This window comes from Ovis aries, chromosome 15 (genome assembly GCF_016772045.2).
Source record: "Ovis aries strain OAR_USU_Benz2616 breed Rambouillet chromosome 15, ARS-UI_Ramb_v3.0, whole genome shotgun sequence".
Classification (NCBI taxonomy): domain Eukaryota; kingdom Metazoa; phylum Chordata; class Mammalia; order Artiodactyla; family Bovidae; genus Ovis; species Ovis aries.
In genome coordinates, this window is record NC_056068.1 from 65,304,354 (window position 1) to 65,332,034 (window position 27,681).

General features: G+C 45.6%; 1 protein-coding gene across 4 annotated transcripts in view; it reads left to right on the forward strand.

Annotated features, from left to right (window-relative positions):
- The window catches only part of LDLRAD3 (low density lipoprotein receptor class A domain containing 3), a 270,972-nt gene that overhangs the window by 48,048 nt on the left and 195,243 nt on the right, over positions 1-27,681 (forward strand). The window lies entirely within an intron of this gene.

The following is a 27,681-nucleotide window of genomic DNA, read 5'->3' on the forward strand; positions in this document are numbered from 1 at the left end:
TTGTTCTGATGGCTCAAGGAAGACTGCGGACTCAGAGTAGTAATAGTAATAGCGATTTAATAAGTAGGCCCATTACTGGAGCAGTTATTGCTTTTATTCAAAATGGCCCATCAAAGTCAGGCCCTATTAAATACAGCCGTTCAACTGACACTTAGCATCTTTAGAAGGATAAATGATCCTTTGGCCTGGTCACCTCCACTTTGAAATTTGCTCACTGCTACGAGCCCTGGGAGGGCAGTTGGGGCAGACACGTCTGCCCACGGCAGCCTACATTTCTATCATTTGTTCAGCCCACATTCAGTGAAGCCCTGCTTTCTGCTGGACACTGAAGCCGGGATGTTTGCTGAAAATGGGTCCTGCTTTTAAGGGGCTCGCAGCCCGTATTCAGTCAGGAAACATTGATTGAGCACCTCATGTATGCAAAGCCCTGTGTTTGGCATTGTAGGGGAGATGTTGATGGCAGAATGCGTGTGCCTGGGGGGCTCTTACCGCCTTGTGCAGAGGACAGACTAGGATCCCCCGACAGAGCACAATGTCCTGGACCTGAGTGTATGCTCCGAAGAAGGGGGATGTCGTGAGTGATTGATTCCATCACTTGGACTGAAGAAGGCTTTGTGGTGGAGGTGACATTAACTGATCCTTGAAGGACATCCTCACTGATGAAAGTCAACCAGATGAAAGGCGCTTAAAGCAGGGCTACTCCTTAGGGGCCTAGACCAGAGCCAGGAGGCTCTCTGGAACGGAGGCTGCTCCTCTCCCCATCTGTCTTGAAGCCTGCGTGATTGCTGCTTCGGGGTGTTCTCGTTCTGCCCATCGCCTCCTCCATCTTCCTGTCCACGCCATCCCAGTCTTGTCTTCCTCCTGCTCTGCCCACTCAGCTCCCTGCTGTTTGGCCAGCTGTGCCCTAAAGCCCTGCAGGGAGGCATGTGTTCCACCTGCCTGACTTTTCAGGGTGTTGCCGGTACCTGGCAGTCAGCAGAGGCCAGGGTCCCGCACTAGCACCAGTGATGATGACCTGGGGCCCTGGGCACAGCAGCATCTAGGAAGGGTGGGCTGTGTGTGCTCTGGACCAGACACTGTGTCTCAAGATGGGGTCCTTGACTGTGCCTGCGGAGATGTCAGCCAGGATGTTCTCAGTTGCTCTCTCTGCATTGGTGAAATGTCCATCTAAGCTAAGCGGACTGAGCAAATCAATGATGGCATTGTCCCAAGTAGAGCTTTCTCTGGCAACTCAAATTAGAGAACTAGATCTTCACACACTGATGTGGGTAAATCTTTTCAGAAATTTAGAGTGAGAAAAAGAAAGGATCTGTATGGTATATGCCACTTGAGTTTAGTTTAAAACCACACAAAACAGGACTGTCTGTCTGTCTAGTGTGTGTGTATATAGTGTGTATCTATAGATACATAATTATGTTTGCACTTACAGAGAGTGTGTATGCATATATGTATGTACATATGTATATTATATTCATACGCATTGTTATATATGTGTAGTAAAGGAGAAAACCTGGAAAGAAGATTCCCACCAGGTTTACAGATGCTTCTGAGGAAGGTGGAAAGAAAATGAGGTGATGGATGGGAGGGTGCTCTCAACCATCCCTCTCAGTAGTGTTTTATTCATTAAAAAAGATATGAACTAGAGCAAAATGTTCATATTTGTGAGTTTGGAAGTCTGGGTCCCTGAGAATCTATTATGTAAAAAATTGTGCTTCTTTTTATGCTTGAAACGTTTCCTACTAAAAAGGATGTTTAGAGCATGGCAGATTGTGTGGGGGAATCTGGAACTTGGTCTGTCCTGGTAGAAGGCAGGTAGATGATACAGGTAGAAGGTGGATGGAAGCTGTGTCACGCAGGCTGTGAATCTTCCTGCCAGTCGAGTTTTGGGTGGAGGAGGTGAGGAGACATGGAGTGGAGGCAATGATGTGATGAGCCCTCTATGTGAAAATTACTACAGGGGTAAGAGCTTGCGGGCGCAGAGATGGGGTAGGATGCTGGTGTGATGGTCCAGAGGGTTTGGAGGCCAGAGCTGGGGTTGGGGAGGTGGTGAATCAGAGAGCATGAGGTGAGGCAGTGGGAGCTGGCCATCATATTCTGGCATCCTTTCCGCTGTGCCCTTTATGTTCCAAGGCGATGCTGGCTGTTGAAGTGGTAAAACCAGTTTACCCAGACCTGGAGGCTGTGTGTCCTAGATGCTCATTGGTACCTGTCCTATCAGCAAGCTGCCTGGAAAAGCAGATTGTGGTTGGAACAACACCTTGAGAAAAAAAAAAAAAAAGACTCCGGGGAAGTGGTCGTTGCTTCCACTGACTGGTCAGGTGAATGTCTGAGACATACTGTGGTTCGAGTGTCATGGAGGCCTGCTGGAAATGTAAAGGGTCTGTTCCATTTCCAACTCGCACATTAGGGATGCCACTTATTACAGAAAGCTTCTGTGCAAGAATTCTTTAATTAATGAGCTTTATTTATGCGTTACTGTGTGGTTTCTTTATCAAAAAAATCTTTTAATTGAATTATTAGGGGAAACTGTCTTGTCAGAGACAAAGCTAAACTCCTTTGATTTACTCTCTGACAGTTTGGTTCTATATTGGTCTCCGCCGCCAGTAAAAAATTCTGAAAAATCACATTTATTGGGATTCTTTTTGGATAGCTCTGTTTATTTATTTATGGCTGTCTGTGGGCTTTCTCCAGTTGCGGTGCATAGGCTTCTTGCTGGGATGACTTTTCTTGTTGCCGAGCACTAGAGCACGGGCTCTGTAGCTGTGGCACACCGGCTTAGTTGCCCCCCAGCACGTGGGATCTTCCTGGACCAGGGCCTGGACCCATGTCCTCTGCACTGACAGGTGGATTCTTAACCACTGGAGCTTCAGGGAAGTCCATTTGCTATTCTTATTGTTATTTGTTGTTGAAAATACAATCAGAAAGAAGAAAATAAAAACCACCAATAATCTGACTATTCAGGAAAAAATGATTTATTATCCTTTCTGACATGTTGTAAATGTGTTTTTATGTATATATAGTTTTAAAACTTCATTTTATACATGGTGAACATTTTCGTTTCTTAAAACAGTCCTATTTTAGTTTTTCCTCAGTTGTTTTCACCCTAACTCTTTGGTCATACTTTTTATTAGCTTTATTTTCTGTAGTCTGTATTATGAAGACAATAGGCTTTTCCATTGTCTCCTAACTTAGAATGTCTCTTCTAATACTAATTGATTTGTTTTGAAACCACACAAGACCCCTCTTAACTGAGCTGCTCTCCATTTAGGGAGGATGCATCTATGACCAGCTACCAGTTGTGCACAAGTTTTAATGGCTGTATTGAATTCTGCATTTATTTAAACACATCCAAATTCCAGGCAGTTGTCTTGTTTCCAAGTTTTTGTTTGTCATTAGCATCGCTGTGGATAGCCTGTTTGCAACGCGGTATTTGTGCACATTTGTAGTCATTTCTGTGTATTAGAAAAATTCTCAGAAATTCAACACCCCTTCCTGTCCCCGGTGTCAAATGTCCAGGAGCAGAAACTGTTGTCTGGCCCTGGTTCCTGCAGAATATACAGGAGCTCTATAGGTCACTGCTTCATGTGTCGTCCTCATCATTTTGTTAACAACTAGAGCGTAGCTTGTATTGCATTATCCTATTACTCCCTTGCCTGAGTAAGAACCCATGAGATAGTTCTCAAGAGCCCTATTGGTACCCTCAGCTATCACCATCTCCTCTTGGTGCTTTTCTACCCCCTTAGCTCTGGCTTTTTGTCTTAGCAGCTACCCAGGGTCACATTGGGTCTTCCTAATTGAGCATCAGCCTCCCCTCCATCCGCCAGACTCTCACTTGGCTGCCAGACAATAAATCTCACTTCAAAAACAGCATCTCAGAAGAGCAGGGCCTCTGTGGTGACCCGCTCCCTTGCTTCTTACTTCCTAGTAACAAAGAACCTAGGTAATGAGGTGGTGTTCGTCTCCTCCCATAAATGTATTAATGTAGAGACAGCCATTTCCTGTGTAACTGTGTCAACTTTCTTCATTAGCTCTCTGGTCTAGAGGAGCCTTGCGTGTGTTCTTAGGTTACCATACACATTTTTGTTAGGTGAAACCATACAATTTCCAATTAAGACAAAGAATGTGCAATTTCCTGAAGTCAGGATGGAGGTCGTAACCTTGAGTGCTCAAGAATTCCAAGTTTAATTAACCCACCCAATTATGATGGCTAAGAGGAAATGTCCTGTCAATATTAGATGTTACGAGACAGCGATCTGGCTGTGACAAGTCTCTCTTCTGATGGCTGAGCCTGATCTTAGGTTATCCAACCGGCTCAGGCAGTGCCTTCTGTCTGAGTGAGTGGATAGATGCCCACCTTCCTGCCTAATACCCTTTTTCCGTGTCTGTGTACACTCCACGCAGATTTGCCCCTGTGGGAGTCTTGTGTTGCTTTTCTTCCACATGACCTGTGTTTCTCGGTGTTACTTTCCTACGAAAGTGGAAGCTCCTTCAGTTGGGAGGCCTGAGACTCTCTGAGATGAATGGCATTGGAGAGATTTGATCCTGGCATGTCCCGCTTCTTGCTGGGAATGAAGTGTTTCCAGTGTCTTTGTCTCTCTTCTCAAGAGTCATATTCCACAGAGGGATCATCTGTTAGTTCAGCTTAGGTCACATGGCTTCCCTTTGGCTGGAGAGCATGGGACTCCTGATTATGGTTCTGTTACATCATAGTCATTGAGAGAGAGGTTATGCCAATAAAGCAGAGTCAGAAATGGACACCAAACCTGCCTCCAGTCCACTGTGGCTGTGGCCTTAAAAACAGCCTACTCGCTCCCCATCCTGCTGGAAGCATGGGCTCTGGGACCTTGTGAGTGGCACCATTCCATATTTTCTGGCCCCACACGTTTGCTCTTCGTTAATCCTTTTTCTCCCTGAATCGTGAAGGCTGCGTAGTTATCAGAGTAACAGTTAACTCAGGGTTTCAGCTCTCAGTTTAGAGAGAAAAGCCTTGAATTTTGGGGGTATATGTAAGTGGGTTAAAATTTTGGCTCTGCAACTTACTAGATGGATGATCTTGACTTTCCCCTGCCTTTATTTCTTCATGGCTGCCATTGAGAGGATGGGACATGTCCCAGAGTTGTTCTGAGAATTCAACAGAACAGCGTCGGAGAAGGCACTGTGCTGGGTGACCAAGACATAGGAGGCTCTGAATGGCGATGTGATGTTTTCTCCTTCCTTAGAGCCCCAGTGAGCATCTGGGGCCCACACAGTGGGCCCGAGTGACTCTCCATCTGTGGGGAGAAAGTTAACAATTCCAATTCCAAGAGCTTTTGAAAAGGCCCACCTCCCTAGCAGGCATTATACACTTAAGCGTGAATCTTTGTAGATTCCTCTTGAGTTGCTCTCAGTGCTCCCAAAAGCCCAGAGTAAGTGGACGTAGTGCGTGCACCCAAAGTAATTATTGCAACTTTCTACTAGCGAGGGAACATGTAATTTGCAGGAATGTGTGTCAAGACCCACCCTGCTAAATTTATACTGTGTAATTTGCAACGTGTGCTGGCACTGCATCGGCAGATGGGTGAGTCTAACCTACCTGCTTCGCAATTATATCTGCTGGCCGGCATTGCAGAGTTGAGTAACTGGGGAGACGGAGATCTCAATCGTTTAAGTAAATTAGAACCGGCTCCTGGGACCCATCTGAGATCACCCTCTGGTAGAGGAGGCTGGTGAATGATGTTTCCTTTGCACACACTTGAGAGGCTCTGATAAGGGCCAGGAGGAAAAGAGGCGAAGTCTGCAGGCTTTCCTGGGTGTGGTGGACCACAGGCCTGGGCGAGGCGTGTCCAGCGCTCTCCCCTCCGACAGGCCTCTGGAAGAGGAAAACACACGGCTCATCCAACAGAGAGGGTTTTATGGTCTGTTTTATGAGCTGTATCAGCCCTAATAATTGGCTCTGGGGAGATTCTTGTCAGTTTTTAAAACTGGAAGTCACTTCATAGCCTTTGCAGACTGGTGATTTTTGTAAAATCCTCGTAAATTTTCTGATGAGAGAAAGCTGCAGGAGAATCTTGTGACTGACATGCAGGCTTCTTGTTCTGTGGGGTGCTAGTGTGTGTGTGTGTGTGTGTGTGTGTGTGTGTGTGTGTGATGACTGGACTTTCCTATGGTCATGTTTTTTGGGGAGCCAGATGGAACATTCCAGCAGAAGATAAAGTGTAGACAGACCCAGCTCTGTATAAATCCTAGAGCCTCAATTACTCCGTGTGACCTTGGGCAGACTGTTTCACCTCCCCATGCAGCCTTTCCTCATTTGTGAAATGGAGCTAGTGATTCCTTTGATTAAGGCTGTTATAAATATTAGATGTTTGTAAAGGTGTCTGGCACATGGGGAACACTCAATAAATGGTAATTATCATCAGTGCCATTTATGTTGGGGGAAGGCAGTTTATTTATCAGTTGTAATGAACGCTTGGCCTCACAAACCAGGAAGAATTGGTAAACAAATTGGGTCAAATCCTTTTTTCTTTCCAAAAGCCATTTGTGTGTACACTGGGAGGCCTGAGAGAGACAGATTGGATGTGGTGGGCGCCACTGGTGGGGGACGGGGGTTGTCTCTAAAAAAAGCCTCGCTCATCCCAAGCCCAGGGTTTCTTCAAGAGGGTGGGATTGTTATGTGGCCTTGGGACTTCTGGAAGGCTTGAAAAATAAAAGGAGGAATTCAGAACCTGAAGAGAACGAGAGAGAGTGAGAGAAAGATTCCTTCCCTGGGGAGTTGGTTATGGTTGGGGACTGAGGCTTAAAATGCTCCTGTTGCAAGATTAGGTTTGTAAATCCATGAACAGTTCTGTGGGTATCCCACTCCTGCTCAGTGAGAAAGAATATTTTCCATGTGTGTGCATGCATGCATGGGCCCGAGTGTGCTTACATGTGTGTGCATATATTGGGCCCAGGTATGGAGTGTGTGTCGTGTGTGTGTGTATGTGTGTGTGTGTATGTGCCTGTGTGCACTTCTCTTAAATATTTATGGGCCAGGAGATTGCAACTGGGAAAGGCCAGTGTGTAACTGGCTAAGTCTCAATAAGTACTTTTAAGAGAACTGAGGCCTTCGTTTTGTCTTCATCAGCAATGAATCTGCCCTCATTCGCTGTGTTTCTGCAGGAAGCCGTGCTGTGCAAGGAAGAAGTGCCGCTTTGTTTTCCTTGTAGGCCTTCCAGCATGGGCTTCTATTTCTATGGAGGCCTTATTTTTAAAAACATGTTTTCACAGCAGAATTACAGCTCTGGAGATTACGGCAGTCACTTACACTCTGATTATGAGTTGAATTGGTAAAGTGTTTGTATTTCTTTTAATGGACCTTTTTCCCACCTTCCCTTTTCTTCCCCTGGGACTGTGCCAGGTATCTCTGTTTTAGGTCTTTTCTTTGTCCAGCACTCTGAGATCGGGGCCCAGCTCCACACTCCCTACATCATCCTGCTTCCTGGCACCCAGATAAATGGATTTTGTACTGTTCTCACATCGCCAGCTTTCTCCGGCTCCTATCTGTGACTGCTTCACCTTTTTATTCCTAGAACATTCCTGAAGAGTTTATTTCCTTCTCTTGGCATCACTTCCTAGGAAGCTCCTTTTTTCAGCTCAGAGACTGACATTTTTTGTTTCCTTAAATCAAAAACTTCCAAACTACAGTTTAGGTCTCTTGATTTGGGATCAGATATCATCTGATGAGTTCCATTGGCAAGATTTGGTTGGCTGTTCTGGTCACCTGGCTGAAGGAAGGTTGAGAAAAAAGTACAGAAAACAGTCCTGTATTATTTTTCTCTTCCACATCTGAAAAATTAGTTTCTGTTAGAATAGAGATGGTTTTTCCTCCTGCCCAATGTTTCTGTCGAAAGGAGTAAAGTAGGATTGCAAGGGTGAAATGAAACTCTTCAGGAAAGGAAGGCTTTCCCACCCCTTTATAATCCCGGCTCTGCACCCTCCTAAGTAAGCTGGTGTTGCTGAAATGCAGATGCCATTTGTTCTGTTACTGGTTTGCTCACAGAAAGTATCAGAGATTGAATCTATGCAGAAATGCTATGAGTCCCTCATCTGCAAGAGTTTCATTATTATTATTATTATTAATATTATTACAGAAAGGAGCCCCTCAAAAGGCAGGTCTAGAAAAACAGTTTTCAGAAAGCTAGTTTTTTATTTTTATTTTATTTTTTTTTAATCTTATAAAGAGGTTATTTTCCAGAAATCTTAACCAGTATCAGGGATTTTCCAGTTTTGCCTACATAAACCACTTATGACTGTCGGATTCTCTTCCATGCTTGTCTCTCTGTTGTTGTTGTCTTTTGAAGGTTTGTTTACAGAGTGCTGAATTGTTTATAGAGTGCTCAGCAAATGCCAGCCCCCAGCCCTGCCAAACATCACCCGCTTTGGAGATTGAAGAATATAATCTCCTCTGATGTCCTTGTGCCTGGGTTATCGCAGTGCTCACATTTGAAGCCCAGTGCAGCTTCTTTTATTGCTTGTTAGGTTGTGGGCTGACCTGCCCCTTCCTCCAGTGATGCAGGCTGAAGAAATACAAAGTGCAGCGTTAGCTTCAGCAAAACATATAACTAGGACAGTGGGTCTCCTGCCAAAAGTACCATCTGCTGTTTTCCAGAGCCAAAGATTGATGACTTGGGTTGTTTCCTCCTTTAGCAATAGAGACTCAATATATTTATTTACTCTAAGTTTGACCAACTTTTTGTAATATTTCTTGTGAGGGGGGGAATATATATTGGAGACAGCGAAGTCAAACCCAGCTCTGATTCCCAGACAGATGCCTAAGAGTTTCCAAACGTTTAGTTTCCAACAGTAGCTTCCAAATCAATTTTTCTTAACTGTTTCCCTACCCCGGTGTCTGTCTAGGTAGGAGTGCTAGGTTAACTGCTGACCTGAAGCGTTACTCATCTCCTATCACTGCCCTGCTTGAAACTGATATCCTTGGTTTCTCACTGTGTACAAAGTAAAGTCCAAACTCCGGTAGTGTGGCTTTTAAAGCTTTTCTCAGCCTGCTCCCTCTTGTTCCTCGTGACTGTTTGCTTTTGTGCCTCAGCTTAGCTTAATGTTTCTTTGGAATGCAAGTTTACACCCTCCACTCCTACCCCTCCCACCTCAGTGCCGCAGGATCAGCCTAGTGAGAATTATTCCATGAAGCATTCCTCCATGCTTCCTTGGAATACATTATTTCCTCCTTGATGACACCCCCATTTTCTACTCCTTTCTTGTGGCATTTATGATCCCAGCTTTTATCATTACAGCTGTCTAGATGCACACACCTCTCTGGTTAGCTGTGAGCTTTGAATGTGCCCCAACCTTGTGGTCCCCACAGGCTTATCTTAGGTGCTCAGTAAGTTCTTAATGAGTGAATGAATGAATGACTCAGTTAGTTGAATGTCTGTGTACCATGCAACAGAGCACTCAGTGGGGAACAGGTAGGGATTAAATGTTTAATTATGTTGTTCCGTGGACCCAGTGCAGTGGCAAAATGTCCAGGAAAACATGGGCTATGGTGGTTTAGATGTGAGAATGCAGTGGTTGCCCGTGGAGACGCGTTTCACATGTTAACAGTCCTTTAACACTTCTCATGTGGATTTGTATATCAGAAGTTCCACTATTGCAAAATACATGAATTAAGACCTTGAAAGGGTGAAGAGAGAACCACAGCAATTGTAGGTCATGTTTTCTTAATGATAATGTTGTTTGTTTTTGCTGTGTTAAGAATACAGTGGTGGTTTTAAGAAAAAAAAAAAAGAACTTTGGGGAGCCAGGTCGACTCTGATTTGCATCCCAGTTCTCATTCACTAGTTTGTCATCGTGAGCCTCAGTTTCTTCACCTGTAAAATGGGGATAAAAGCCACTCAGTAGAGATGCGGTGTGGATTAAATAATGTGTAAAACACTCCGGTGCAGATCTTAACACATTGTGGGTGCTTCATAAATGTAGGCATCACGTCTAAGAGAAGTTTGAGTGGTGGCCTGTTGCTAACATCATGAATCCATGAGTTTATGGTCTGCTTTTTTGGTCACTGATGTCCTTGAAGATGGTTTCTTACTATTGATTTTAATTAATAAAGTTAGCCTTCCTTCTGTATTCTAAGATTAGGAATTCTTCCTTCTGTATTCACTAGAGGTTAGGAATTCTGAGTGCTGCATTTCTATTTAAAGATATGAACCTCTGGGAATTTTGAAACTGGAAAAAAATACTGTGGATGGAAAACGTAGGAAAGAAAAAAAAAAAAACCCTGGTGCTTGGGGGAAGAAAATGGAAATTTATACAGTGTTTAAATTCTTAGTTCTCTATTATAATTCTGAAGTTACTTATTAATTTTGAAATGTTATTGATTTGCCTATAGATATTTGCTATATTTAGAGCTGGAAATGCCATTCCGATTTATTTATGTGGACATTCTGAGCAATATTTTGTTTTTGAAATGATTCTGAACTTTCTTTCGTGTTCTTTAAGCAGCACAGAGGAAAGTGCCTGATTCAGATGGGAGTTTGGTAAAAACAGACTTTTTTTTTTTTTTTTTCCTGAAACTGTGCTTGTTAGCAGGGCCCCTTAGCCTCTTGGCAGCTGACTTATGAGTACGAACTTTGAAGAACTGTTTCTTGGGATGGTGTTGTACAAAACAACCCCTTCTCTCCTCACGAGTTTGTAAGCCCCGAGGGAGTGTTGGAGATTTTCCCTCCTGTCCGGGAGTTGACCGTGATGGTTACTTGATGTCTTCCTCCCCACTGCCCCGGCCAGTTTTGCCTACACTCCCGGGCTGTGGTTCCATGTTTATGTGTTATCTGCTAGGATCTGGAAGGCACTGGAAAAGAGCTGATGCCAGGCTGGGTTTGCTGGCACCCCATTTTTTTCCTTAATAAAGACGCTATTTTTGTTAAGCTTTCAGTTGGCTCTTTCTCTGCAGGCGTTCCCGGTGTGATCTTTGGATCTGTGACTTGTTACTGAACTGTGGGTCTGTGATTCTTGGGCTCGCCTGAGGTGTTCCTTCCACACCTCACCGCCTCCCTACTCTCGGAGTCCGAGCTTGGAGCTGGCCTGACCATTGTTTACACAAGTTTGGGATTTTTCCTGGGGTCGGGAAGGTGGCAGGAGATTGAGTTTATTCTGGGGGGTGGGAGGGGGGCGGCATGGGGCATGGCTGGAAGTTGGAACAGAAGCTGTTTGTTTTGTGGGAACACAAGAGGCTGATCTGAGAGATAGACGGACAGACAGAGAGGTGCTTGACAGCAGTGGAGTGGAATCTGTATGCAGAATACACATAGGGGCATCACCAGCTTGGGCTTTCATGAAAATGCTGTAAGGACATCCTGGGAGATGATGGGCCCTCTTGGACGAAGTTGCTGAAAGGGTGCAGTATGGGGGTGTGGTTGGTACCCTGATGATGCCTGGAGTGCTCTTAGAATAAGACACTTTCCTTGGCAGTGAGGGGCTCTCGTTGACTCCTCCTGCTTCTGTGCTGTGCTCTCCGGAGGTGACACCTACTGTACTGGTGAGCTACAAGCATCCTCTCTTCCCTGTAGTTGAAGATCCTGTCTGAACACGTGGGTAGCAGTGGGGGTGACTTGGCAGTGCCTTTTTGAAACCACGACTATAGCAAGGGAGAAAGAGAGGAAAAAAAAGCGGATTCAGAGTTCCCATCCAGAGATTTCAGTGTTGAGGTGCCTAATGTGTAGATTCATGGAATACACATCCTTTTGGATTGCTTCTCTCTCCATATAGTTTTCTGTAAACTTTACATTATTCTTCATGTCAAAGATAAACAGAGAAACAGAAACCTTTTTATTTAACACAAGAAGGGGGTAACCGCCAACATAACTGCATAGAAAGTTCATTGAAAACCTAAATTTCCGTGATAACAAGAGCCACAGAGGAGATGAGGAGTGAGGCTGAAGGTAGCCGGAGATGACATGGGCTTTCCAGAAGGTGAGTCCCAGCCCGGGGTCAGACTCATTTTGGAATGCGAGCTGGAACGGTTGTTCAGACTTTGCAGATGCTTCCTGGAAGCTTGCACGTCGGCCAGGGTCAGTGGATGGGGCCCACAGAGCCTCCTGCCAGGCCTGAGAAGTCTGTGTGCTTGGGGTTTATCGGGATGGGGCTGATGCCGTTTGGGTCATTGCAGAAAAGGAGTGGGGCTGTTTTGATATTAGGGGAAAGTGAGCAAATCAATTAAAAATATAGGCTGGGCATTCCATTCAGCACTTCTGCCTCTGCCTGTTCCCCCACTCATCGATAGATCGTGCCATTGTGGCCTGGGGACCCAGGAACCTGGCCTGACTTTGACCAGTGAGTTTGCTGGTGGCTCTGACTGCGAAAGGAAGAGAGGAGAGGGTCCACTGAGAATGGTCAGAGATGGTGCCTGTGAGGCAGCTACCATTCAAGAGATTTTTTTTTTTTTTAATTAAATAAGCTTTTTACAGAAGTTTAACACACTGACTGAAAAGTGCATAACTGTTAAGTGTGGAGTTCATGAATTTTCATGAAGCAAACACGCCTGGGAATCCAGGGCTCAGGTGGAGAAACAGACTATCACCAAGCACCCCAGAACCCCTATGGTCCCCCCAACATCGTGGCTTCCAACCCCATAGGGTACTTTTGCCTGGTTTTGAACCTGGCAAGAATAAGTGTCTGGTTCCTTTTCCTCAACCTTAAAAAACATCTAATTTCCGCCCCCTTTTCCAGAAGGTGGACTGTGGGATGACCCTCCATCCACTGAGGTTGTGAGGACAGCTCGGAAACCTTGGCGACCAGACGCCCCGCCAGCCTCGGGCTCCGGGCTCCAGGGCTTTCGCTCCAGGCGCCCTGAATGAGCCCTGTGTCTTCCAGCAGAGAGTGTGGCTTGCTGCCACCTGGAAGACACAGGAGTGTGGAAGCCGAAGTCCAGAGCAGCTATAATTGTGGGCTCACACTGAGCCCAGCAAGCCTTGGAGAGACTTGCTACATTCCTCGCAGAGGACAAATTAGATTTATATCCCTTAATCAGAGTCAGGGCTCCTGGCGCTCCCTCACGGGCCACCGGGTGGGGGCCTCCTGTGGGGAGACGGGCTGGGTGGGGGTGGGGGGGGCCTGGGAGGGGTGGCCGCAGCTCTTTGTCGAACATATTTTTGTCCTATTAGGGAGTAAAGGGGAATGCAGCTCTTAGGTAATTTTCCAGAATAACTCATTAAGAAGCAGCCATCCGCAGGTTTTTCCAGATGATTCCCACCTTAGTTTTAACATTTGATTTTATTTTTTTACTATTAGTTTGGGCCAAAGGTTGGGGCTATCAATTTCGTAACTACAGAAAAGTCCTCTTACCCAAAGTTGTTCCTCATAAGTTTTAAGGCATGCTTTGCCTTTTTAAATATTTTGTAAGGTCTTGAATAGAAGGATGACCTTGGCCTTTTGGCTTTTGCTTCTGAAAGTTGAAGGAGCCAGTCTCTCTCATCCTGTCTGTGAGTGAGTGTGTGGAGGGGTGTATTTTGATAACAAGCAGTGCTGTGCAATTCCTCCCCTATATCATCGTGGTTACCCTTATATCATTAAGTTCCCCAGGCATGTTTACTTATGGGGATATTTTAAGAAATTTGTTTTTTTTTTTTTTAAAAAAAAAAGATGCTAATAGAAAATATAACCCATATTTTGAAAGGACATCTCACTTTTTTCCCTCAGAGTGTATGTTCTAAGACCTGCAGATGTAAATGGGGCTTATATATTACCACATACATCTCTAGAGATAAACAAAAATGGATTACGCTATATATACTGTTCTGCACCTTTCTTTCTCTCCTCTGCCTATATTGCAGATATTCTTCCATGTCAGTACATTCTGGCTGCTGTTTTTTTGTTTTTTGTTTTTAAAGGCTATAGTGTTCTTGGTGGGTATGCCATATCATATTTACCCATCTCCTGCTTGGTAGATGTCTATGTTCTTCAAAGTTTTTCGCTTTTGCACGTACCCATGTAAAGGAAAACCAGCCTTCTGCGTGTTTCTCTATACATTTCTATTAATATATTCCTAAAGATGGGCTTCCCCGATGGCTCAGCGGTAAAGAATCCACCTGCAGTACAAGAGACGTAGGTTCTATCCCTGGGTCAGGAAGATCCCCTGGAGAAGGTCATGGCTACCTGCTCCAGTATGCTTGCCTGAAGAATTCCATGGGCAGAGGAGCCTGCAGTCAGTCCATGGGGTCACAAAGAGTTGGACTTAAGTGACTTAGCACACATGCATTCCTAAGGATAGATTCCTAGAAATGAAACCAATGAGTCCAAAGATAAGCTCATATTAAATAGTGCTGCTGCTGCTAAGCTGCTGCTGCTGCTGCTAAGTCGCTTCAGTTGTGTCCGACTCTGTGCGACCTCATAGACGGCAGCCCACCAGGCTCCCCCATCCCTGGGATTCTCCAGGCAAGAACACTGGAGTGGGTTGCCATTTCCTTCTCCAATGCACAAAAGTGAAAAGTGAAAGGGAAGTCGCTCAGTCGTGTCTGACTCTTAGCGACCCCATGGACTGAAGCCCACCAGGCTACTCCGTCCATGGGATTTTCCAGGCAAGAGTACTGGAGTGGGGTGTCATTACGTTCTCCGATTAAATAGTGCTGGGCACTGCCAAACAGCCCCAGAGAGCTGGTACCAACTGATTTCCCCCCCAGTAGCATCAGTGTGCCAGCATCCTTGGAGACACACACAGCCACGCCGGCTCAGTATTATCCATCTTGTTAACTTTTGCTGATCAGATTGTTTTTAAAAATGGCATTTGTTTAATTGCCATTGAGGTTGTGCATCTTTTTTGCTATTAGCCACCTGCATTTTTTGTGACATGCTTGTTTATTTCCTGTATCTGTTTTTCCCTTGGTTTGTGTGAGATTTTCTTATGAATTTTTAAGTTCTTTGTAAATAGGGACACAGAGGATTGTTTTGAAAGATAACATTTAGGAAAAAATCATCTTGATGGGCATTCCGGGCTATAAAGCTCCACGAAAGATCAAGTAGTCCGTCTTCTTTTTGGCGCTGATTAAAGGTTTTGGTTTTCTGTTTGTTTTTATCTAATTAGGGGCAAATTTTCCTCTTAGCTGGAGAGTCCCGGCTGCCTGTAACTGCATTATTGTTGGTGCAGTGTGGGGTGGATGTTGATGTGCCCTGGAAAGGGAGCAGTGCCAGGCAGGGGTTCGTTCCTGTTGGAGCTGATTACTGTGGATGTTCAGCGAGAAGCTGAAATCCTTGCCTCGTTTAAAGACCGCGGCCGCTCCAGTCTTTAGCGTAAAGACCCATGATCGACAGAAGGAGAGACTGGGAGCTTCTCTTGAGCTCTGTTGGCAGTTCTGGCTCATGGTTTATTCTTCATTCTGCTGGCATTTCCTAGATCGGTGCTGCTCCCTAAACTCTCTTGGCAGGTTCACATGGAGCCAGGATTTTTCCCTCCACGTCCAGAGCCCAAGGAGGGTAGCCACCTCCCATGCTGATAAACAGACTGGGTTGTTTGTTCCAAGGAGGCCAGGGTTTCCAGGAATGGAGGTGGCTGGGGGCCCAAGTCCCAGTGTTCCCGAGACCTTGGATGGCAGGAACACCTTTGACGGAACCCCTTAGACCCCTCCATTTCTCCAGGCCACCCACGCTGCTCCAGTAGCAGAGGGCTTGCTGCCTTGCCTGCTCTGGGTGAGAGTCCCAGCCCCCAATGCCACTGTCTCCAGTGCAGCTGTCGCTGCTCCCTGGATACGGAAAGAAACAAACAAAGGCCAAGTGTGTGGGGTGCTGATGGTTTGAGATTCACTGCAGTGAAAGGGGAATCAACCTCCTCCTGGATGGAAGCCCGAAGGCTTGCCTGAGGCTGCCTGCAACCCAGCACAGAGCAGAAACAGAAGGGGGCCTGACTCTTGTGCGTGTTGTCAGTGCCTGGATGCATCTGGGCCTGATTCTTCTCTCCCAGGAACCTTGATTTCTTGTGAGCAGGCTCTTGAGAGAATGGGTCATCGCAGAATGTTGTCTTTCCTGTGTCCCCGACAGCTGTGTCAGCTCTTGCTGACAGCACATGCCCTAGACAGAGAGTTCTCACGCCCAAGAGTCCTGGAGGCCAGCTCTTACCTGCCGAGGTTACCGTCAAAGGATTGGGGCGTGTTGGAATTTTTACTTTGAGCCATGGAGAATTATCCATTTAAGCTCCGGTGAATCTAGAAGTAAAGACGGCTCTGTAGAAAATCCCTGAGCCCATGGACTTCTCAGAAAGGAGCGCAAAAACAGTGATAGGAATGAAATTACTGGGGAATCCTGCTCCCCTGCTCCCATTTTTCAGATAATTGAGTTGAGATCAAATTGTTATCTGAGCATGAAGAAACATGTCTTCATTCCATAAATCTTAAGCTGCATACAAATGTGGACTGTCCATATGATTGAGGAATAATTTTAACTTGCAGGAATCATCCACAAAATGTTGAGTGAGAGGCTATTCAGAATATGATAGCCCGAAGAAGCAGCCATCCAGATTTTTATACACCCACACACTTCGTGCCTCCCACCCTCTCTCATTCCAGCATTCTGTCCTTGGCTCTGGGCTACATTAGGACACTTTCCCTCCCTTGGTGTGAAAGTTGCTCGTGGGGTTTTGTGGGAAGACTGGCACACAAACAGTGGCTATTGTGAGAAGGGAAGAGATAAACATTGGCGTCAGTTATGTTGAAAGTTCTGATGGGGAGCTTGTAAAGTGGCCTGCATGTTAGGGGCCGCAGGAGAGGTGGGCTGGCCAGACACGCACCCCTCCTGTGCTGACCCCAGGGCCATGACCTTACCCTCCATGGAATGACAGTGAGGGATGTGATCAGGTTTGCTCCACAGTTACGTGAAGGATGCCTTTTAGAGGTTAAGACTGGATTTTGGAAAGCCAGCGAGGAAGCTATTAATGCAAAGCCATAAAGGCAAGAGAGAAATATTTGAAATAGGGTTGTGAGTGGTAGGAATGGTGAGGAAAGATGAAAGTGGAAAATGTTTTACATTGGTTGATTGACATGGGTGGAAGTAAAGGGGGAGGAATGGTTGGCCATTCTACCAACTGAGATACTGAGTGATACAGGAGGGGCAGGTTGAGAAGAAAAATACAGAGTTCTGTTCGAAACATGCTGAGTTGATGCCTAGAACAGGGTGTCTTGGGCAGTAGTGGGTGGAAGTGTGCAGTTGTGGGTGGAGGATGGAGTTGAAGGGAAGAGAGCTGAGCTGGAAGTTGACCCTCATGGCAGACAAGAGAGCTTATCCAGGGAAGGTGACTCTGTCATTCAAGCATTGGGAGACACAACTCTAGAGGTGAAAGAGGGGTGGGTGGAGTGAGAGAAGCCTTCAAGGAGATGGAGGAGGAATGATCAGAGAGCCAGGAGTATGGGGAAGATGGGGGAACTGGAGAACATCATGTTGGTGAGGCCGAGGGAATGGAGTTTCAGGAGGAGGGAGCCATCCAGTTTATCCACTGCAGCCTGGTCGTGTGCCAGATAAAGTCTGAAAGTAACTTTTGGATAACAAATGCTGGAGAGAGTGTGGAAAAAAAGGGAAGCCTCCTACACTGTTGGTGGGAATGTAAATTGATGTAGTCACTATGGAGAACAGTATGGAGGTTCCTCCAAAAACCAAAAATAGAGTTGCCATATGTTCCAATAATCCCACTCCTGCGGGACATATCTGGATGAAACTATAATTTGAAAGGCTGCATGAAAGCTTATGTTCATAGCAGCAGTATTTTCAATAGCCAAGACAAGGAAACAACCTAAGGGTCCATCAACAGATGCACAATGGAATATTACTCATCCATAAAAAAGACTGAAATAATGCAATTTGCAGCAACATGGATGTACCTAGAGATTGTGATACTAAGATAATGATCAGAAAGAAAAAGACAGATACTATACTACATCACTTAAGTGTGGGATCAAAACTATGATGCAAGTGAGCCTATCTATGAACCAAAACAGACTCACAGACATGGAGAACAGATTTGTGGTTTCCAGAGGGGAAGAGGGGTGGGGAGGGTTGAATTGGGAGTATGAAACTAGCAGATGCGTACGGACGTATATAGAATGGATAAGCAAGGTCTTACTGTGTGGCACAGGGAACTGTATTCAATATCCATAAACCATAGCGGAAAAGAATATGAAAAAGAGTATACATACTCACATGCAACTGAATCTCTTTGCTGTACACCAGAATCCAACACAGCATTGTAAATCAACTATTTTCCAGGAAAATAAATTAATAAATAGCTCTTGGATTCATCGGTTGGGAGGCCCCTGGGGACTTTGTGAAAACAGATCCAGGAGAGCAAAGGGGGCAGGAACCAGCTGGGTGTCAGAGGGTGAAAATCATGCAGACTCTAGGGGCCGAGCCTGTTGAAAAGTGATCCTGGTCTCTGTGTTCACCAAGCCTTTGACTTCTTTCCAGTGTCTTGGTGCTGAGCTGCACCTGTTATCAGAGCACTGTGCAAACCTGAACCGGAGCCACGTGGTAGGGCCTCTTCAGGTTATCAAAAAATCCTTTCTTAATGAGCAGCTCCCATCTCTCAATCTCTCATCTCACCGGGTAGGATTCTGTCTTCTTCAGTTTAAGGTGGATTCTTTTGCACTTGAGATCACCTTTCCTCTAATTATTAATCATGTAACTACATTATAATGATATGTTTTGTGTAATGACATAGTCTCTGCCTACATTACATCTAGTCTTTATATAATAGCCATTCTTTAATAGTGGATAATAATACTTTTAACAAATGAACTCTGGCTAATCTATGGCCCCAATCTGCGTGCTGTCATAAAATGTCTGAAAATGCCAGAAGCTTCAGCTGAATTTTTAGTATATGTATCTTTTTTTTTTTTTCTGTAAGAGGTTTTCTGGTCCAAATGATAAACAATGAGAGTTGAAATGTTTTCAAATCTGGGACTGTATATGACTTCCAATACCACGAGGGACAAAACAGCTCTTATCGAGCTCCTGTTTGGTCCATCTTCATTTTATAGATGAGGAAACTGAGGCACAGAGGACTTAAGCCATCCCTCTGAGCTTAGGTGGAGTGGAATTAGAATTTAAAGTTTGTGGGCTTTAGGGCTGACCTGAAAGAAACCAGCTCTGAAATGGATCCCTCTTTCGGTTTTAATTTGGTTTGTTTTCTGGGCCATCATAAACTACCCTTCACAATGTGGAGAATCAGAACAGGTTCGCCTGCAAGGTTTCAGCCCTTTTATCGTTACCAAATCCGACAAATCTCTTGCAAAGATGAGTGGCTCCCTCTGAAATCAGTGCTCATTCAGACACGCAGACTGAAGCGGGACTCCAGCTGTAAATACTGCTTAATTCTGGCACTTGCTGGATGTACAAATATCATTTGCTCAAGAAGTCAGCTAATTTCTCCTGATGGAGGGCCTGTCTGCGCGCTGAGCATGGAGGGAGGTGCTCACGTGAGCAGATTCTAGAAGCAGGACGGATGGGCTTAATGGATTAAGCTGCTTAAGAAAATTTGAAAAGACGCACCAGTTAATATGTATTCCCCCCTTGCTTGGTGGTAACAGGCCAGCGTTTTTGATTTCCCTGGCAGAGTTCCTCTCCTAATCGGAAGTGATAAGCCAGACAGTCGTTCATTTGCTGAGACGTGATGGAAAATTGTGGATGATTGCAGGGAACCAGGGAGCCCTTGACTCCACAGGGAATGGGGGAAGGCAGGTCTGGTTCGTGACTCTTTCGAGATTATTTTCTCTGGGGGCAGGGGAGGTGGGAGACCGTCTCCATGGGGGATGATGCAGGAAGGTAGGGTCACCCCAGTTTCGTGAGTGGAAAATTCCAGCTCAGAGAGGGTAACTTACTTGTCTGAAGTCACACGGCTAGTTAACAGTGGTAAGAGAATCAAACATTTGGCAATGGTGATGGGGCATACCAAATCAAAGCCTTGGCTACCCCAGCTTAGCCCACGTTTGCAGCCTTCTGCACCCCCATGTTGGGGGATGGGGTGGAGTAAGGAAGCAGATGGCACGGACTATTCTGAGAAAGCAAGCTTTCCTGTGGCTTTTTCCCACCCTGACATCTCAGGGAGTTAGTATTTATAAGATATCTGACCTGGCTGACCCTTGTTATTTTTATTTTTGGAATGTCATGCCTTAGTGACTTGGGTGGGTAAATCTGTCTTGTGAGAAGTGTTTATTTTTTTCCTCCACAATCCGCTTCTGCTCTGCAACTGTTGCTGCCTTTCAGAAAATGAAAAGAGTTTGTAATAGACAGAATCTCTCAGATGAATGTCCTTGCATTTTTTTCCTCTGTGTGAGCACTTGCCCCCTTTTATCTCTCCTCCTTTTATAGTTGATGAAGTTTTTGATGCTAGAACACTAGTGATAAATAGTTCCATATGTCTTTCATAGACTTTTCTCAAATATTAGCATAATATTTGGTCTTTATAATAAATTTTATTAATGAAACATATTTTAAAGGTTGTGAAAAGGACCAAGAATAACACAAAGAAAGCCTATGTGCTTTCCACCCAGCTCCATTAAACTCTGATATTCTGTTGTGCTTGCTTCAGACTGCTTGTAAAAAAGAAATCTTACAGTTGACGTTCATTGGATACCCTCTGACCCCATTCGGCAGAGGGTAACCACTATCCTGAATCTGATATCTTCCTTGCCTACACATTTTCAAAAATACCTTCACATCTGGATGTATCTATTAGAGTAGCACGTTCTTCGGTGAAGTAGCGTGTACTTCAAGGTATATTCTGCTACTCACTCTTTTCATTAAGCATCAGCTTTCTCAGATTGACCCATGGTGATTTGCACCACCCCAGTTCATTAAATTCCAACCGTGAAAAATTAGTCCATAGCTTTGAATGGACTGGATTCTTCATCCATTTTGATGACTTTGGTGTGTCTCGCAGGTTTGTATTACAGCAGTGCCACCATGAAGGTTCCGTTGCTCTTGTCTTGTACATGCTTGCCCCAGGCCTGGAGTAGGTACCAGAAGAGGATCAGCTGGGTTAAAGCCTTGGTACACCTTCAGCCTCACCAGGCATTGCTAGATGGCTCTTCTGCATTATTCCACACCTGTAGCTGGGAGCTCACGTTGTATGTAACCCATCATTGTGCCACGTGAGAATATCAGACTTCAAATCTTTGCAAGTCTGGTGAGTGTGAAAGAGAACTCCTTTGTTTCATTGATCATGCTTTGATAACAAGTGAGTTTGAGTTTGTCTGAAGCAGCTATTTGAGTTTTCTCATCTGGGAACACAACTGTTCATTTCTATGCTCTGACCAGTTTTCTGTTGGGTGGTCTATGTTTCCATATATAGTCTTATAAGAAAATCCTGAATATGGATCTTTGTGGGTTATATATATGCGAGATACCATTTCCAGTTAGTTGCTTATCTTTTAACTTCGTTTGTAACATCTTTTAATAATCAGATGTTTTCCACTTTAATATTTATCACTTATAATGCCTTGTGCTTTTTTGATTCTTCTTTTATAAATCCTTGCTTACCCTGTGCTCATCAGGGTATGCTTTGGGGCCTAAATGGAGCTCATTTTGCTTTTCTGGCCTTATTTCTTGGTTTGCTTTGGAACTTTCCATGCTTGCCTTGCTGTGTCTGTGCAGAGCAGAGTACAGGCTGCGCAGTGGTTTCTAAGGACTGTAGGCATGGCTGCACCTGTCCTGGGCTAGATGGGGCTGTGCTGACCTTGGAGTTGGAGATGAATTCCCCTCTTCTTGACCCTTTGGCTGTTTCTGAGAGGTGCTGAAGTGCAGGATTGATTGGTCCTCTCTGAAGCCTGGCTTATCTTCAAGCCTGATGAATTGGTTATAAAGTTGTCCCTTCTCTTGTCCTTCGGTTTATCTTCACTGCCTGATTTTTACTTCCTGCTGCTGCTGTCAATTGAAGCTGAAAAGACAGAAGGCATATGGGGCTAGGTTCTCACCTGGGCCTGCCGTGCAGGTCACCCTTGGTGAGGACCCAGTGTGTATGAAAAAGGAGCAAATGCCTATAGAAGTTCATCCAGAAAACTTCTTTGTTTCTCGTCTTCCCTCATGGGAGCTCAGGAATGTTTTACAGAACCAATCTCATTACCCATTGCTTTCTGCACAGAAGTATAAATAGATTCGGGTTTCCCAAGTGGTGCAGCGGTTAAGAATCTGCCTGCCAATGCAGAAGACACAAGAGACGCGGCTTTGATCCTTGGGTCGGGAAGATCCCTTGGAGTAGGAAATGGCAACCCGCTCCAGCATTTTTGCCTGGAAAATTCCATGGGCAGAGAAACCTGGCAGGCTGCAGTCCATGGGGTTGCAAAAAGTTGGACACGACTGAACACACATAAATAGGTTCAGGTAGGGTTTAGATAAATTCACAGAAGCTGAACATGTCAGAACTGGAAGTGTCCTTAGGAGTCATCGCTTATGCAGTCAACAAGCATTTCCTGCATGTCTGCCAGGTGCCTGGCACTTGCTGGGGACGTAGGGCAGCAGAGATGGCTGCCTTTGTGGTGGGGTGAGGGCAGCCACTAAACCGAATGAATTGTTTTAGAGTGTGGGAGGTGTGATGACGTAGAGAGGAAGGCCCTTTGGATTGAGTGCCTCTTCCATTTTGATATTTTAGGCAGACCTACTTTCTTGCTTAGGAGTATGCAAACTATGGGCCAGGGGCGAAAGCCAGTCCACCCTCGTGCCCAAACTCAGAATGGTTTTTACCCTTTTAAAGTGGTTGAGAAAAATTAAACATTTGCAGTAGCTTTTAATGTTAGGGGATACCAACTTTGAACTTCAGCCACCTGTCCCTTTCTCCCCACCAGAAGAATTCTGTTCTCTTCATAAGTAGACTTGAGCTACCGAAAAATTGCTCTCGATTGTTATGTCAGTATTTTGAATTGCATCACTAAAAGTTGTGTCAAATACTGTTTTCTCTCCCTCCTCTTCTATAAGTACTGGTGTAATATCTTTAATTTGGCCTTCTGCGCTGCACAGCCTAAAATATTTACTGTCTGACCCCAAACATTGGCAGATCCCTGTACTGTGATCTTAAGTCTGATTTCTGGTTTGCAGAATGGGTGTGGAGCCTATTTCAGAGGACTACTGTGAAGACCAAGAAAGAGAACAGATGTTAGACTTTTGCCAGGTGCTAATGTCAGTAGATGTTAGATTTTCTGGAGTGAGAAGTCAATAACCAACTCCTTAAGGGCCGTTAAAGGGAGCATGCGAGGTTTGGAGACCAGGATGGGGGCGGTACTCAGAACTCACCTTTGAGCATCAACCCACCCAAGGAACAGCATACCTCAGTGGTGCTGTCCAGCCCCTGAGTCATGGACCTTGGGCCTCACAAGGGCCGCATCCTGCCAGCTCTGCAAATCCCCACAATGTTAATGCCGCTGGGATATAATTTTCCTCATGAAACGCAATGAAGCATAACTAAAAAATGTAAGTAACAGCTTCGGGCCCTTAATGAGGCTATAAATACAGTATGAAAATAATTTATACAGCTATTTCCTGGTGAAGAGCTGTCCTTTTCTTAGACCTCTTCGCTTTTCTCTTCGCTTGCCTCATTAATACTAGCCATTGGCTTTCTTTGCTCACTCATTTTAAGAAGGAAACAAGGATTTGTCACTTTGCAGTGGCTGCTGCTCTGCATTGCACGAGAGAGGCAAATGGGAATGTAGAGTGAAGCACAGATGCTGGGCAGACAGCTCAGCTTGCTCACTGTCCAGGTGACTCACTCCATCCATAAATCATTCCTGTGGGAAATTTACACCCCATCTTCTTTCAGGGTCAGTGTAAATATAATATGCTGTATGTGTAAATATTAAAGTGAAAGTGTTAGTTGCTCGGTTGTGTCCGACTCTTTGCGATCCAGTGGACTGTAGCCTCCCAGGCTCCTCTATCCTTGGGATTCTCCAGGCAAGAATACTGGAATGGGTTGCCATTCTCCTCTTCAGGGGATCTTCCCAACCCAGGGATCAAACCCAGGTGTCCTGCATTGCAGGCAGATTCTTTACAGTCTGAGCCACGAGGGAAGCCCCATGGAATCTGTGTAAAAATGAGATCTTTGAATGCTAAGGGTGTCATCCCTGGGCTGAATCCATGAGTCATTTTATAACTTCTCCCTATGTCCCTGGGCCGTATCTTCTTTAACAAGCGAATATGCAGAGATTGGGGTTCTTAGAATGAGCTCTCAAGGCGGGCAGGTTGCTGTGCAGAGTTTTGACACAGCTGGAGATCTGGTCCAGCTCCTGCACGTGGAGGCAGAGGCTCATCCTCACACCAGGCTCGAACATCCATGTGTGAATCCTCCCACTCTGCTGACAGCTAGGATGTTCCCCAGACAGCTCTAGCAGGAAGCAGTTGGTTTGATGAGAACCAAATGGCTCTGGGAAGTGCTCAAGGCAGGTGTGTCTGGTTCCATCTGACACCAGTGCCACCACGAGTCGAAAGGACCTGCAGGGATTTTTCAGGGCTGCTGAGAAACTAATCATGGTGGACCTGCTCACTTGGTGCTTTACGTGTGCCCGTGCATGAGATGTTCATGTGTATTTGAAAGAGCAAGTCAAAGGGAAAGCAGATGGTTGTCTTCAGTGGCCTCGTAACATGATGCGTATTGGCACCAGGGAATGGGAAGAGGTGTGTTCATTCTCCAGGGAGGTTTTAGGGGAAAGTCTAGTTGAGATCAGCAGATGGGAACACTAAGTTGTATGTGTGTCTGTACATATACTTGTATATGTCTTGTTTTTTTTTTTCACGGAGCCTGCAGACCCGATGGTCAGGAATCAAAGGCTAAAAGCGAAGGTGATTAGACAGAAATCTGAAAGCAGGGCCTGTTGATAGTTTGCAGATGCCAAGTCTGTATGACATCACGATAAGGAGTGACCTTACAGGGGGAAGATCAACAGAGGGAGGGAGGAGCATGTGGAGGGCTCCAACCGGTGCAAGCGAATTCCCGTTTCTCAGCAGAAAAAGTCAGCATTGCTCACTGCCTGTTCCAGAAGGCACAGAAGGCAGCAGCTGTCTTGAGTTTTTGCAGCACCCCCTCATCAAATAAAAATTTGTGGGTGCCAAAAATTTTGGAAGAAACAGCAGCAGCAGCTTCTTCTTTCCTTTTTTCCCAGTGGGGGAGGACTTGGGTGTGTTTTTTTTGTTGTTGTTGTACTTGGTGCAGATGGTGTAGTTATTTTAAGTAAGTGATGTGCTGCTGCAGTGAAAATGGGCAACTCTTTTTCATTTTTCAGCTTAATGAAAAAAGAAAAAGGAGAAGGAAAAACCCCAGCTAGCCAACTTCGTGCTAATGCTTGTCTTTTTTGGATTCTAAATGTGTCCCAAGACACTGAGATGGGATAAATATTTCAGCCACTAGAAAGTCCTGCTGTCGGGCTCAAAAGATTTCTAACCTCTTTTAAAGCCGGCAGGGTAGTAATTTACTTATGCTCATCCAGACACCCCCATGTTCCTTATTTTTATGTATGTACAGATCCCACTCACCTTCTAGGGGGACGAGGCAGGGGGTAGATGGAACTTTCCAAGGTACAGTGCGAGGGACGGGGGATAAATCAGTAACGAGACATTTGGTTTTCTTCTGAGAATAACCACAGATATTTGTTGAGAACCTACTAAATGTCAGATGCCTAGGACTCAGAGCAAACCAAAGCAGTGCCCTTTGGGGTTGTGCAGTCTGGTGGGGAGATAGTCCAGATGCATTGGGGAGCACACATCAGGATGAAGGAGAACATGGAACACTCCCAGAGCTGGAAACGGGGGGACCGGCTTTAGACGGGGTGTCAGTGAAGGGATCTCAGAGTCAGGGATGTAAAGTGGAGGACGAATGAGATTAGCCAGATGTAGCCGTTTGCCAGGGCTGCCGCGACAAGGAAACATGGTGAGCAGCTTCAACACCAGACATTTCTTTACTCGTGACTCTGGAGTCCAGAAGTCTGAGATCAAAGTGTGCAGAGTTGGTTTCTTTTGAGGCCTATCTCCTTGGCTTGTAGACAGCTGTCTTCTTCCATAGTTTTCACATGACCCTCCCTGTGTGCGTCTGTGTCCTCATCCCTTTTTGTAAGGACACCAGACTGATGGGATTAGGGCCCACGCAAACGGCCTCATTTTAACTTCGTTGTTGTTTTTCAGTCGCCAAGTCGTGTCTGACTCTGTGACCCCATGGACTGCAGCACCCCAGGCTCCTCTTCATCCACTATCTCCCAGAGTTTACTCAAATTCATGTCCGCTGAGTCAGTGATGTTATCTAACCATCTCATCCTCTGCCGCCCCCATCTCCTTTTGCCTTCAGTCTTTCCCAGCATTTTAACTTAATCACCCTTTTAAAGTCCCTGCCTCCCAACACAGTCACATTCTGAGATACAGGGGTGAAGACCTCAGCATGTGAATTCTGGGGGGACACGTTCAACCCATAACACAGATGCAAGGTGTGTGGAAGAATCGAGGTCCGTGGACAGCATGAGCAGAGGACCACTGCAGGGAGGACATTTGTGATGGAGGAGATGGAATGAGGTTGTAGAAGTTGGGGTGGGGAGGTGGGGCGGGCACCAGGTCTTATAAACCCTGGCAAGAGTTTTAGATTTATTACAAGGGCACGGAAGAGCCATCAGCAACATCTGCTGTGAGGAGAAAGACCTGGGGTGGGGGAAATGAGAAGTGAAAGGGTTGGTTTAAGCCAGGACTTTTCAAATCGGTTCTCTTCTGCCATTTCAGGCCAGGTGGTTCTCTGTTGTGAGGGGCTGCCCTGTGTATTACGGGGGTGCATTCCTGGCCTCAATAGAAGCCTCAACCAACAATGTCTCCAGACACTGCCATCTGTCCCCTGAGGGGCAAAAGTGCCCCCTGTTGAGAAGTACTGGTGTAAAGCACCTGGGTCTCGGTGGCTTGGATTGGATGGTGCCAGTTTAGTGAGGCACATTGGATGGGTTTGAGGAAGATTTTTTTTTTTAAACTTTTTATTTTGTAATGGGGTATAGCCGATTAGCCTGGAGAAAGACATGGCAACCCACTCCAGTTTTCTTGCACGGAAAATCCCATAGACAGAGGAGCCTGGCAAGCTGTACAGTCCCCTGGGGCCGCAAAAGAGTCAGACACAACTTTGTAACATAACGATTTAACAATGTCGTGATGGTTTCAGGTGGACAGCAAAGGGACTCAGCCATACATATACATGTGTCCATTCTCCCCCAAACTCCCCTCCCATCCAGGCTGCCACATAACAGTGAGCAGAGTTCCCTGTGCTGTACAGTAAGGTCCTTGTTGGTTTTTCATTTTAAATATAGCAGTGTGGACCTGTCTATCCCAAACTCCCTAACTATTCCTTTCCCGCATCCTCCCCTCTGGCAACCATAGTGATTTGTGGGAGATTTTTGAAGACAGAGTCAGCATGATTCAACCTCTCTCGGCCTTGGCTTGTCCTTTTCCTTTTGTGTTTGTTGATCGTGTCACTTCTAAAGCACAAGGCTCTGCGGCCCTTGCGCGCGTGATGGAGTTGCTGAGATGTGCACAAGAATGGTTCCTTGGCATTCTCATACACCGGGGCACGAGATCCGAGGTCCTGCCAGTAAAGCTCTGGGAGCTCTGTGGCTGCAAGACCACCTGTGTCTAACCTACGTGGTATTTAGTCTGTATTCCACCCTCTCGTTTATCAAGTCCCTGTGCCTCCAGGCTTTGGATTCTCAGGGCAAGCACTTTGAAATCTAATCTGGCCAA